Source organism: Schistocerca nitens, chromosome 9 (genome assembly GCF_023898315.1).
Source record: "Schistocerca nitens isolate TAMUIC-IGC-003100 chromosome 9, iqSchNite1.1, whole genome shotgun sequence".
Taxonomy (NCBI): Eukaryota; Metazoa; Arthropoda; class Insecta; order Orthoptera; family Acrididae; genus Schistocerca; species Schistocerca nitens.
Window position 1 is genome coordinate 507,069,809 of NC_064622.1, and position 14,906 is coordinate 507,084,714.

Here is a 14,906-nt window from a genome sequence, read left to right on the forward strand (position 1 = left end):
GATACTGACCCAAAAATCATGTGCGATACTATACTGTTTTGAGCCGACACGTGCAGAACATGTACGGAAAATGTACTCCACCATTCAAAGCGAATTATTTTACAACATATAAAATAATTGTGTTTCCTGGTATAAGAAACTCGTGCTTTTTGTCTTTTCATGGTATGTTCGGTAATGATAAAAAATTAAAATTATATTAAAAACGTTTAACCATCTGTCCGGTTGCACGTATCTAATTAAACGTCCTCGTAATGAGTCCCTATTGGGCCTGCATAACGCCATAATAATTTGAAAAAGAATAATGTTATGCGAGCTGAACGAATATGTTCGCATTCAGACGACCCTCCAATTACGGAGCTCTAATTACGCCGTTCCGAAATTACGCTTCTGCTAATGGAGCCGGGGGAGCGCGCATCACTCGCTTTGCCTCCGCTGTTTTGTTTTCGTTAAGCGATGTTTATCGAGCAGCTCTGTAGGCTAGTGAATACAAACTGCTTTTAATAATGTTTTAACAGTTCCAATTAACAATTTACCAATTAAACGCTCGGGGCGGACGCTGAAAGCGGCGAGCCCCGTGTCTTCAGCGGATGCAGTTGGCCTTTGCTCCAGCGCCGTGAGGGGCGGCCGGCTGCGCACGGGGTCAGAAACGAGAAGGCCCGAAATCTGTGTCGGCGCTCGATTTATTCCTGTCTCGTATCAAAAAGCTTAAGCTCCGCATCCAACGCATTTCAAATGTCCTTTTATATGCGACAGTACAGAGAGACACGCAACCGTAGCTGGGCACCGTTAATCAGAAAGTTAACTTCGCCGACCGGCGTGACCGAGCGGTTCTAGGCGCTACAGTCTAGGACCGCGCGACCGCTACGGTCGCAGGTTCGAATCCTGCTCGGGCATGGATGAGTTTGATGTCCTTAGGTTAGTTAGGTTTAAGTAGTTCTAAGTTCTAGGGGACTGATGACCTTAGAAGTTAAGTCCCATAGTGCTCAGAGCCATTTGAACCAAAGTTAACTTCGCTAATCGTTACTAAAATGTTAACTTCGTTACACGTTAAAGCGTTACTTTACAGCAGATGTATGGAACCTTTAAGTTGATCGCTAACTCGTAACAGTAAAGTTCATGTTGCGAGCCTAGTGGGATGAGCGAGAGAATCAAACATTTTACGGCTGGACAAATAAAAACGTTTTGGTTAGGGAAGTTTAAGTAGGACACTGAATGTAAATAAAAATGCATTGGTCCACACTAGCTTGAGACACACCGCTACCAACTGGTGCGATGCCAAAAGACTCTGAGTCGTTCTCTTTAAACACGATTACGGCTACTGGCTCCGCTGTCGATACTGGAATGTCCACGATCAATTTCTTTTTCTGCTTTTGTCGACAGGACACTGCCTTCGCTGTTTCTTCAAACCGTACACAACGCGATTCATGCGCTCCTTATGTGTTGTTTCAAATTGTTAAGGTTTGAAGTGTGATCCCTAACTGTTGATTTTTACAGGCAATCACAATTTACAATGGAAAAGTACTTGTTCTCCCGATCACCATCATCATCATCATCATCATCATCATCATCATCATTATTTAAGACTCATTATGCCTTTCAGCGTTCAGTCTGGAGCATAGCCCCCCTTATACAGTTCCTCCATGATCCCCTATTCAGTGCTAACATTGGTGCCTCTTCTGGTGTTAAACGTATTACTTCAAAATCATTCTTAACCGAATCCAGGTACCTTCTCCTCGGTCTGCCCCGACTCCTCCTACCCTCTACTGCTGAATCCATGAGTCTCTTGGGTAACCTTGCTTCTCCCATGCGTGTAACATGACCCCACCATCTAAGCCTGTTCGCCCTGACTGCTACATCTACAGAGTTCATTCCCAGTTTTTCTTTGATTTCCTCATTGTGGATACACTCCTGCCATTGTTCCCATCTGCAATCATCCTAGCTACTTTCATATCCGTAACCTCAACCTTGTTGATAAGGTAACCTGAATCCACCCAGCTTTCGCTCCCATACAACAAAGTTGGTCGAAAGATTGAACGGTGCACAGATAACTTAGTCTTGGTACTGACTTCCTTCTTGCAGAAGACAGTAGATCGTAGCTGAGCGCTCACTGCATTAGCTTTGCTACACCTCGCTTCCAGTTCTTTCACTATGTTGCCATCCTGTGAGAATATGCATCCTAAGTACTTGAAACCGTCCACCTGTTCTAACTTTGTTCCTCCTATTTGGCACTCAATCCGTTTATATTTCTTTCCCACTGACATTACTTTCGTTTTGGAGATGCTAATCTTCATACCATAGTCCTTACATTTCTGATCTAGCTCTGAAATATTACTTTGCAAACTTTCAATCGAATCTGCCATCACAACTAAGTCATCCGCATATGCAAGACTGCTTCTCCCGATCTGGATACAAAATTAACGTAATCACTCAAATGTGGAACGAATTTTTTATTCTGTGTTGTCAAAGCTTTGCAGTACCTAAGCAAACGGTTCGATTTTACTGACAAAAACTGGTTATTTACAATAAGCGATATGAATTTAAGAATCAGTGTTGAATTTGTTCCGGCGTAACGAAAAGCGACGGCACGAAGATGAAGAACGCGACAGCAGAGAAGGCTGAGAGACGACGTCAGCCAGGAGCCCGCTGACTACGACCGCACCACGACAGGGCGGCCAGAATGAGATTTTCACTCTGCAGCGGAGTGTGCGCTGATATCAAACTTCCTGGCAGATTAAAACTTTGTGCCGGACCGAGACTCGAACTCGGGACCTTTGCCTTTCACGTGCAAGTGCTCTACCGACTGAGCTACCCAAGCACGACTCACGCCCCGTCCTCACAGCTTTACTTCTGCCAGTACCTGGTCTCCTACCTTCCAAACTTTACAGAAGCTCTCCTGCGAACCTTGCAGAACGAGCACTCCTGAAACATTCGCAGGAGAGCTTCTGTAAAGTTTGGAAGGTAGGAGACGAGGTACTGGCAGAAGTAAAGCTGTGAGGACGGGGCGTGAGTCGTGCTTGGGTAGCTCAGTTGGCAGAGCACTTGTTCGCGAAAGGCAGAGGTCCCGAGTTCGAGTCTCGGTCCGGCACACAGTTTTAAGATGCCAGGAAGTTTCAGGAACGGCCTTTAGAAGAAGAGAAAATAAGCGCCGCTCCTCCAGCTTCGGCCGCAAAGTAGTAGACCCGGTCTGGCAGACAGGACAGTAGGAGACGGACACTAGTGGAGCAGTTATTAGTGATCCATATCCATTGCTTACATGGACATTGTATATAGTGAAGGACACTGACTTATTTGGATATGGACCATCGGTTGCGACACCACTGTAAATCCAAAGTTAAGTATTGTCAATCTTCTTTATTGTAATAAAAACTATTACAGTAATTTGTTGGTATCGTTGTACAGCTATCTGAGAAAGTGGCATCCTTCAGGCATCCTATAAGAGACGAGTGGGCCGGACCCCACAGAATTTGACTATTATGTTAACATAGTCGAAAATTAAGAGCTAAAAAAATTCAATTTAAATATGGATAGTCTATGAGGAAACTGCGTTAATGTATTAAACAACATTATATGATCGAATATATACTGTACTTCTGAAGGTTTTGACATATACCTTGCACAAAAATGGCAACAAATATTTAATAACACAGAAGATGATTTTAGAAATTTATACAAATTAATTTCGTTTGTACTGTCGAATCACGCCACTTCACCACAGACAAAGACAGAGTTTATCTGATCAATATTACGTGCCAAGACGAAAGAAACGAAGCATCTGTGAATTTTCTATGAAAAGTGAATTATTTAATTACGTTACCTTAAATATTGGCTGCAAAGTAGCTCTGATGCTATTTAGCAGTGACAGTTATTTATCAGATATTGCTAGAAGTAATGAAATATATATTTAAAAAAAAATAATCAAGCAAAATAAGTAATACTTTATTTTGGTACACTGTACTTTTTTCCTACCTTTAACAACCAATATTCCTCATTTGCTAAAAAATGTTGTAACTCAGCACCTGCAGACCCGAACTAAAACATGATTTTTGCGGGCGGCGCGGCGTCAATTTTGTCCAAAGTACTAGGTAACTAAGTAACGAATAACGGACTGATGGAAATTTAACAGAAGTTAAAGAGACATTTAACGTTTTCTCAAATTAACTTAAAAAGTTAATCCATCACCCAAAAAGTTAATTTCGTTAATAACGGATTGATGGTCTTGTGCCAAGCTATTCATGAAACTTGAGACATTCATGACCCAATACGCCATCACTTGCCAAATACTGATGATTAAAGCTACCACCTCCACCACCACCACCAGGATTCGATCTGGCGACCTTTGGCTCGAGCACCAGTGCACTGGTGTGGGTTAGCCACTTCAGCTACAGACGTGGATGTGTGGCATATACCGAACTCGAGAGAAAAAATACTTGCCCCACAAGGGCAAGATTTTGCCGCATAGGTCAACTAACAGAGCTTTTTTTTCCTCCTGTTGAGCCCAGACATTATAATGTTTAACTACAGCAGTTCTCGAACCTAATGGACAGCTTCCCCGAAGCCTGAGACATCTATAGGCCGGTCGCCGTAACCTGCAAGCCACCGTACGGAATGTGGAGGAGGATATTTCCGATAGAAGGCGCACAAACTGACTTGGCTCTTGCCTGCGCAGTTGGCGCAACTGTGGACGGGATGACGATGGTGGGGGCTGGGCGGGGAGAGGGGCTGCTGTCGTGAACGACCGCCGCACTGTAGGGGAGCTGCAAGTCGAGCCTCTGCGCAGACGCGATCTCGTTTAATGTGTCAGCTGCAGCTAGCCACTGTGCAAACAACTGTATCAAAAACATCAAAAGGCTCTGAGCACTATGGGACTAAACATCTGAGGTCATCAGTCCCCTAGAACTTAGAAGTAGTTAAACCTAACTAACCTAAGGACATCACACACATCCATGCCCGAGGCAGGATTCGAACCTGCGACCGTAGCGGTCGCGCGGTTCCAGGCTCAAGCGCCTAGAACCACTTGGCCACACCGGCCGGCAAACAACTGTGTCGACAGGTGCTACGCTCCAGGCTAATATCCCCGACGGAGACTAAAAATTCGTCCAAATGTTACCTCGGGAACTCTCCGAAGACAAAGTTCCCAAGTCAATGATGATGACGTTTGGTTTGTGGGGCGCTGAACTGCGGGGTCATCAGCGCCCGTACAAAGTCCGAATTTTTAGACAGTCCGATTTGTACACAATAGAATCTAGCCACTGTCACGAATGATGACGAAATGATGAGGACAACACAAACATCCAGTCCCCAGGCAGAGAAAAACACCCAATCCGATCGGGAATCGAACCCAGGACACTGTGATCCAGAAGCAGCAACGCTAGCCACTTGACCATTACCTGCGGACCTGAGTCAATGAACGGCGGACTGCCAGGTGGAGGCAAATGCTGAGGATGATGATGCCGTGCGGCTAGGGCCTCCCGTCGGGTAGACCGTTCGCCTGGTGCAAGTCTTTCGATTTGACGCCACTTCGGCGACTTGCGCGTCGATGGGGATGAAATGATGATGATTGGGACAACACAACACCCAGTCCCTGAGCGGAGAAAATCTCCGACCCAGCCGGGAATCGAACCCGGGCCCTTAGGATTGACATTCCGTTGCGCTGACCTCTCAGCTACCGGGGTCGGACAATGCTGAGGAAATCGACGCAAACACAGAAGCTACTGCAGCACTTGGGAACAATCGGAGAGCCGGAGTCTGCAAACGGAGAGTGACGTTATCGTGGCGGCTGAGAGACACTGTCTCACTATAGTCATGTCGAGGCACGGACGAGGATTGCGTTGTTGACGATTCCAAGCAACAGCTGGGGTAGGCACACGCGCGTGCTTTCTGCTCGAAGAAAGCGTATATCCTGCAAGTTATGACTTGCCTATGCGGAATGTGTCACTTACCACCAATATCAGCGACGTCAACCCGAAACAAATGGAATAAAAATTCACTAAACAACTCGCTACGATAACTTTTAATGCCGGCATTAGCTACGGAATTCCGAGCAGAGCGCTCACAAACCTACTGAGCTGTCGGAGGTGCGCAGAACAAGTCTAAACTCGACCGCCACCGTTTGCGACTCCCAAGTATAGGCAAAGCGGGGTGTCGCAAGGCGGGCCTAGGCACAGTGCGACAGTAAGCATTCGGTCACCGAACCGGCAGAAAAGAACCTTTGATAGGGGAAGTTGGCTAAGTCTGAAGGCATTAGGAGAACTGACAACGAGGGAAAACCAGGACACGCGATGTCAGAGCCATCCCCACAGCCGCAGGACGCACGGGAAGCGACAACATAAATACTCCGGCCTTCTTAAGGAATATCAGATTGCCGAGTCCAGATTGTAAGTGCATAGTCTTCGTTTCAGTTAACCTATCCGGTGAGGGAGGAGGCTACGGAAGCCGACCTTTCGGCACACCTAGACCTCTCGGTTCGTCTACGGAGCCACGTGTCTCACCGAAAGGACTCGGCCACTGCCGACTTCCGAGTCGACGCTGACGGGGAGCGAAGACTGCCGTCGACCGGAAGGTCTGACATGGGCTCCACCCGCGCGAATCGTATGCTGTCCGTCGTCTGCCTCCGAGAGGGAGCACCCCTGCTGCCGTTCGTCCCGTTTCTGTGGCAGGCGCCGGTGCTGCCAGCTTCCGTCCCGTCGGTGCGTCCGAGGGCTGACATCTGCGTGACAGCGGGTGAGATGGCGCGCGCCGCTAACCTGTCATCTTCTTCAGAGCGCGCACTGTATCGATTATAGTTCGCTGTCCTGGTGCGGGTGGCACTGCGTTGGCGATTTGCTATGACGTCGCTGGCGTGTGTTTGCGGTGGCCGGCGGAAAGCGAGAGGGTAGTTGGTTTTTCCGGGTATTGCATGGAACGTGAAGTTCGCTCTGCCTGACCGCCTAGTGACTAGCGGCAAGGTGGTTGTGCCTCGCAATATGAGCAGAGTGGTCTGGGGCGGAGGCGACTCGAAGCTGTGCTGGCCATGCGGTGGTGATTAATTGGAGTCGGCGTACTTGTTCTTCCTGCCTGTCTGATGTGGAGGTCCGGTCGGGTCCTGTGATACTCTGGCCCGGAGACAACTAGTTGCTGAATTTTGGAGTCGTCTGCCAGGTTAGGGTGTGGGCTCGTTTGGCTCTTCAGATTTTCCCCTGGAAGCTCCAGCAGCGGTTTCTGAACTTTTCTGATGTGGGACGGTGTTGTTGGAACCTTTTTCTGTGTGTGTGGCTCGTTACGATATTTGTTGGTACTAATTTATTTGCTCAACTGGAGTCCTGCCCGGAGTTGCGTTCTTGTATGGTACGTTTGGCAGTCGATGTGTTAGGTAAAGTCTGCCTAAGAAGTGCGTTTTTGTACAGTATATACACGGTGAATTACTGCTGCTTGGTATATGTGGTCTTCTGGGACCTGAACAACCTTGGCTTTTATTTTTTCGTTTTAGGAAGCGAGAATTGTTTGAGATTTCTGTGTTGGCTTCCGGCACTTATTAAGAGCGCCCGAGTTAACGGCAATGTGGTCATCATGTGCTGTCGGGATGTTATACTGTATTTTGAATTTTACCTTGTGTTGATATTATCTGTCGTGTGTTACAGAACATAACCAACGTGCGTAAGTGATGGGCAGTTGTGGGAGGCACGTCGGGGAGCTCTCAGCGGTTTATTTCGGGGACCGTTTCTAGTGGGAAGGCTCCGAAGCGTTGAGAGCTCGCTCGTCTGTGATTGCGTTGGGAGTTGCCCGCGCCCTTTGGTTGTACCGAATTATTATTTTGTTATTATATTTATTGCCTGCGTGTTGCGTTTCTTTCATTTTATGGTGCCAAGCGCCATTATATTTATCAAAGTTTTTTTTATATAAATCATTTTAAATTGTAATGCCAATTTAACTTATTATTGGATTTTGTCTTCTGGATAAACTCTAAAAGCACTATTGTAAAAGGTTCTTGATTTTACGGTGGCAAGCCGCCGTTATTGTTTTTAAAGCTCATTCTTTAACAATTTGTTAAGTTTTGTAAGTTACATGAATTTGTTGTTACTTAAAACTGTTTAGTATTGGCAATTTAATAAATTGTGTACAGTGTCTGCTGTTTGGATATTATTGGGTGGAACTCATTGGATAGTCGTCCTATAAGAAATTCATATAAGTTGCAAAACTTAACAAATGCTTAAAGAATGAGCTTTAAAAACAATAACGGCGGCTTGCCACCATAAAATCAAGAACCTTTTACAATAGTGCTTTTAGAAACTTCCTGGCAGATTAAAACTGTGTGCCGGACCGAGACTCGAACTCGGGACTTTTGCCTTTCGCGGGCAAGTGCTCTACCAACTGAACTACCCAGGCACGACTCACGCCCCGTCCTCACAGCTCTACTTCTGCCAGTACCTCGCCCCCTACCTTCCAAATTTAACAAAAGCTCTCCTGCGAACCTTGCAGAACTAGCACTCCTGAAAGAAAGGATATTGCGGAGACATGGCTTAGCCACAGCCTGGGGGATGTTTCCAGAATGAGATTTTCACTCTGCAGCGGAGTGTGCGCTGATATTCTGGAAACATCCCCCAGGCTGTGGCTAAGCCATGTCTCCGCAATATCCTTTCTTTCAGGAGTGCTAGTTCTGCAAGGTTCGCAGGAGAGCTTCTGTGAAGTTTGCAAGGTACGAGACGAGGTACTGCCGGAATTAAAGCTGTGAGGACGGGGTGTGAGTCGTGCCTGGGTAGCTCAGTTGGTAGAGCACTTGTCCGCGAAAGGCAAAGGTCCCGAGTTCGAGTCTCGGTCGGGCACACAGTTTTTATCTGCCAGGAAGTTTCATATCAGCGCACACTCCGCTGCAGAGTGAAAATCTCATTCTGGAGTGCTTTTAGAGTTTACCCAGAAGACAAAATCCAATAAGAAGTTAACTTGGCATTACAATTTAAAATGATTCCAGCGGGTAGTTCGGGTGGGTCCGGAGGCGCGTCTCCCGAGTGCAAATCTTCGCAGAGCACTTTGGTGATCTATACGTGGAGCTGGAGGCCACCGGCGTCCACTGCTGCCACCCGACGCCTCACCGCGCTGGAGGAACTGCCAGTGGAGCGCGTGCAGACCTCCCCCTGCAGACGAGGCTGCCGACTGGACCGCAGTTACTCGTTCATAGACGTGTTATTGCCAACAATGTTCTGACGGCGTTCTCGAGCGCAGCTACGTCCTCACCACCGCGTCCTGCCCGGCTCTTTCCTGACGACTGTAGGGGTCCGTGACTGGATCCCTGTACAGCTTACATCAGTGCGACCGGTAAATCGGCAACTGTAGACGTTCAGAGGCACTGTGCGGGTAGTAACGCCAGTGACAACCAAATGTGGCTTTTATTGGCACTCTCTCTGAGGAAGCGAAGGAAGAATCCACATCATAACTAAAAACACTAAGGTAAATTTCGTCACCGAACTGTGCTGTCGCGAAGACAATTTCTCATTTATTTGCAAACGCCTCGTGAAAAATTCGAAATGTTATACAATCGCATTGAACCGAAAATCTTGTGTAACACCAGTCGTCGATCATCAACTGTCCAGCCACAACACAGAAAGGAAAACTAATTAAACATCTGAGACTTTTATTACCTGGTTTTCCACAAGCAACAGCTTATTTTCTGTGTACGAATAATTATCATATAGAACTGTTGACTATAAGTTTGTGCAAAATCTTCCGAACAAGAATATGTAGTAGTATATATTACACAACTATGCATTTATTAATTTTTTTCCCACCAGTCTTCCAAAGTTTGATGCATCCCTCCACAACCTCACTCCTGCACCAACTTCTTCAACAGGAGAGCTGTGAAACACTGAGGCGTCGCCAAAGCGACCTTAACGCACTCGTATTTCCTTACTGGTCGAGGTAACCGCGTGAAGCGAACGCGCCGAGCCCACTGTGACTGTCAGGCCGAGCAATTTTTTTTCGTGAGTCATGTCTTCTGACTGGTTTGATGCGGTCCGCCACGAATCCCTCTCCAGTGCCAGCCTCTTTATCTGAGAGTAGCACCTGCGACCTACATCCTCAATTACTTGCTGGATGTATTCCAATCTCCGTCTTCCTCTACAATTTTTGCCCTCTACTGCTCTCTCTACTATCATGTAAGTCATTCCCTCACGTCTTAAAAGATGTCCTATCATCCTGTCCCTTCTCCTTGTCTCTGTTTCCCACATATTCCTTTCCTCTCCGCTTTTGCGTAGAACCTCCTCATTCCTTACCTTATCAGTCCACCTAATTTTCAACATTCGTCTGTAGCATCACATCTCAAATGCTTCGATTCTCTTCTGTTCCGGCTTTGCCACAGCCCACTGTTTCCCACATATTCCTTTCCTCTCCGCTTTTGCGTAGAACCTCCTCATTCCTTACCTTATCAGTCCACCTAATTTTCAACATTCGTCTGTAGCATCACATCTCAAATGCTTCGATTCTCTTCTGTTCCGGCTTTGCCACAGCCCACTGTTTCCCACATATTCCTTTCCTCTCCGCTTTTGCGTAGAACCTCCTCATTCCTTACCTTATCAGTCCACCTAATTTTCAACATTCGTCTGTAGCATCACATCTCAAATGCTTCGATTCTGTTCTGTTCCGGCATTGCCACAGCCCATGTCTCAGTAACATACAATGCTGTGCTCCAAACGTACATTCTCATAAATTTGTTCCTTAAATTAAAGCCTATGTTCGATACTAGCAACCTCTCTTGCCCAGGAATGCCCTTTTTGCCAGTGTTGTCTGCTTCTGATGTCCACCTTGCCCCATCCGTCAATGGTTATTTTGCTCCATAGATAGTAGAATTCCTTATCTTCATCTACTTCTTGACCATCAATCGTGATGTTAAGTTTCTCTCTGTTCTCATTTGTGCTACTTCTCTTTACTTTCGTCTTTCTTTGATTTACTCTCAATCCATATTCTGTACATATATACTGTTCATTCCATTCAGCGCATCGTGTAATTCTTCTCCAGTTTCATTGAAGATAGCACGGGCAGAGGGATAAGTAGCGCGGCCACTGCGGCGTAACAGGATGTGAGGCGGGAAATGTTTGTCTTCCAGTAGGATAATTCACGGACGTGCGCGAGTCGGACCGATCATCTGCTATGATATAAATTTTGACACGGAAGTAACATGGATTCGTGAATGCGCATTACAGAGTGGGTCATCTTCAAATGCGGTACATACTCGCTCCAAGGAATGTGAAATGAAATTAAAGATGTAATACATCGCAATGAGTACAATAAAAATGACATTCAACACTTAGTAAACGTGTGTAACCGTCTTTCATACTGCATAACGCATTTAAACGTAAGTACAGTTAGTGTTATTAATCAATTAATCATCCGCTCACAAAGAGAAAGCAACAGAACTTCGCCAGACACTTACAGTGTCACTACTCTTGGATAGCTGAGGGCGGCAGCAGTCTGAAACAGACAGCAGGCGACGCCGAATGAGCCAGCTTTCGCTCACCTCTGTTTGGGGGCCGTTAACCGCGCCCTTACCGCAGCGCTGGAGGCTCGTAACACACTAACATAACACACTAAGTTATGTAGGTTACCAACCCTACACATGCGACTCTAAGTGCCGACCTATAATGTCAGTATTGGCTTCTGAGCAAGAACGTTTGACAACAATCGCTGAACAGGGGCCTCCAAGATACCCACTCCAATTTGTCACCTGTTGGCCCAGTTTCTTGTGCGAATTGCTAAGCACCACACCTGCAAACACAAATCACCTAATTACCGTAAATACCGGAGAGGGGGGCGATGAGCTCTGACGCCACGTTAAATCGCATTTCAGACAGATGTGACGAGTTGGGGGACCATCATATCAAATGGAACTCGCCACTGTGTTTCTCGAACCAATCCACCTTATTTCTGGCCTTGTGACAGTGCGCGTTATCTTGTTGAAACATGCCACCGTCGGCTAGCGAGGCCCATCGTTAGGAGCGTTCGTTGCATTGTGTGTTGAGATACACTTGTACCCTGTCCAGCATTACAGTCTGATGTTAGTTCCACCACAGTTCGCCACCTGTCCTGTTTTACCAGTCTGCCCAGCCTACGACGTACGAAATCTGTAACGAGGGATGGCCGCCCATCCCCACGACGTCTGGACATGGCTTCACCTTGGTCTCACCACCTTTTGAAGACACTAGCCACAGCACTCCTCGAACACCAGACAAGTCGCGCATTTTCCGAAATGCTTATGCCGAGCCTCCGGGCCATCACAACCTGCTCTCGGTCAAACTCAGACATATCGCGTGTCTTCCAAATTATACACATGGACAGCACGCTCACTGACAATACAAGCAGCGTGCGATTCTCTGACTAGCAGTCATTCCTCGCCAGATGACGCTACTGTTGCCTGGACGCTTTTAGATCGATAGTAGGTAGGTGGTTATTATGTTCTGGTTGATCAGTGTATACAGATGACGGTAGTATTATGTAAACAAGGCACAAATGGGCAGTGCATTAGCGGAGTTATTATTTGTACTCAGGTGGTCCACGTGAAAAGATGTCCGACGTGATTGTGGTCGCACGAAGGGAATTAACAGACTTTGAACGCGGAATGGTAGCTGCACGGGATATCCCATTTCGCAAATCGTTAGAGAATTCAATATTCCGAGATCGAAAGTGTCAAGAGTTCGTCCACAATACCAAATTTCAGGCAATACCTGTCATCATGGACAAAGCAGTGGCCAACGGCCTTCACTTAACAACCGAGAGCAGCGGCGTCTTCGTAGAATTGGCACTGCTAAGAGACAAGCGGCACAGTGAGAAATAACTGCGGAAATCAATGTTGAATAGACGACGAAGGTATCCGTTAGGACAGTGCGGAAAAAGTTGGCGTTAATGGATTATGGCACCGACCGAGTGTCTTTACTAACCGCAAGACAGCACGACATCGCCTACAGCGCCTCTCCTGGGACCGTCACCATTTCGGTTGGACCGTAGATGACTGGAAAACCGTGGCCTTTCAGATGACTCCCAATTTCAGCTGATACGAGGTGATGGTAGAGTTCGAGTGTGGCGCACACCCCACGAAGCCACGGGCCCAAACTGTTAACAAAACACCGTGCAAACCGCTGGTAGCTCCATAAAGGTGTGCGCTGTGTTTACATGGAATGGACAGGGTCCTCAGGTCAAAATAAACCGATCATTGACTGACAATGGTTCAACTAATTGGAGACCATCTGCAGCCATGGCGTCATGTTCTCAGACAACGAGGGGATTTTTATGGATGCACTTCTCACTTGGCCACAATTCTTCGAGATTGGTTTGAGTAACATTCTGGACAATTCGAGGGAATGATTTTTCACACAAATCGCCCGACGTGACTCTCATCGAACATTTATACGACATACCGAGGGAAGTTGGTTGCATACAACCCTGCACCAGCAACACTTTCCCATTTATGTACGGCTATAGAGGCAGCACGACTCAGTATTTCTGCAGGGAACCTCCAACGACTTGTAGAGTCTATGCCACGTCGAGGTGCGGCGCTACGCCGGGAAAAAGGAGGTCCGTCACCATATTGGTAGGTGTCAGACGACTTCTTTGTCTCCTCAGTGTAGTTACTTTTCAGCGAGTTCAATATACACCGAAGAGCCAAAGAAACTATCACACCCGCCTAACATCGTGCAGAGAACCGCCAGTACGCATAATTGGTATGGACAAACGTCTGAAGTAGTGCTCGAAGGAACTGACTCCATGAATCCTGCAGGGCTGGCTGTAAATCCATAAGAGTACGTTGCAAGACATCCCAGATATGCTCAATAATGTTCATATCTGGGGAGTTTGGTGGCCAGCGGAAGTGTTTAGACTCAAAAAAGATACTCTGTAGTAATTCTGGACATGTGGGGTATGCTGGAAATGCACAGGTCCGTCGGAATGCACAATGGGCATGAATGGATGCAGGTGATCAGACAGGATGCTTACATACGTGTCACCTGTCAGAGTCGTATCTAGACGTGTCAGGACTCCCATATCACTCCAACTGCACACGCTGTACACCATTACAGAGCCTCCAACAGCTTGAACAGTCCCCTGATGACATGCAGGGTCCATGGATTCATGAGGTTGTCTCTGTACCCGTACACGTCCATCTGCCCAATACAATTTCAAGCGAGACTTGTCCGACCAAGCAACATGTTTCCAGTAATCAACAGTCCAATGTCGGTGCTGACGAGCCCAGGCGAGGCGTAAAGTTTTGTGTCGAGCAGTCATCAAGGGTACACGAGTGGGCTTTCGACTCCGGAAGCCCATATCGATGATGTTACGTTGAATGGTTCGCACGCTGACACTTGGTAATGGCTGTTGGCACAACTGGCTCTGAGCACTATGGGACTTAACATCTGAGGTCATCAGTCACCTAGAACTTATAACTACTTAAACCTAACTAACCTAAGGACATCACACACATCCATGCCCGAGGCAGGATTCGAACCTGCGACCGTAGCAGTCGCGCGGTTCCGGACTCAGGCGACTAGAACCGCTCGGCCACCGCGGCCGGCACACTTGGAAATGGCACAGCACTGAAATCTGCAGCAATTTGCGGAAGGGTTGCACTTCTGCCACGTTGAACGATTCTCTTGGTTCGTCGTTGGTCCCTTTCTTGCAGGACCTTTTACCGGCTGCAGCGAATCGGGGAGATTCGATGTTTTACTGGGTTCCTAATATTCATGGTACATTCGTGAAATGGTCGTGCGGGAAAATCCCCACTTCATCGCTACCTCGGAGATGCTGTGTCCATCGCTGGTGGGCCGACTAGAACACCATTTTCAAACTTAGTTTAATCTTGATAACCTGCCACTGTAGCAGCAGTAACCGCTCATACAACTGCGTGAGACACTTGTCTGATACAGGCGTTGCCGAACGCAGCGCAGTATTCTGCC

The 14,906-nt window shown here is 47.1% G+C and overlaps 1 long non-coding RNA gene and 1 other non-coding gene across 2 annotated transcripts in view; one reads left to right on the forward strand and one right to left on the reverse strand.

Moving 5' to 3' along the window:
• The window catches only part of LOC126203868 (uncharacterized), a 564,020-nt gene that overhangs the window by 49,662 nt on the left and 499,452 nt on the right, over positions 1-14,906 (reverse strand). The window lies entirely within an intron of this gene.
• Trnas-cga (transfer RNA serine (anticodon CGA)) lies at positions 8,726-8,798 on the forward strand. Its single transcript has one exon. It is a non-coding gene; the product is annotated as a tRNA-Ser (tRNA).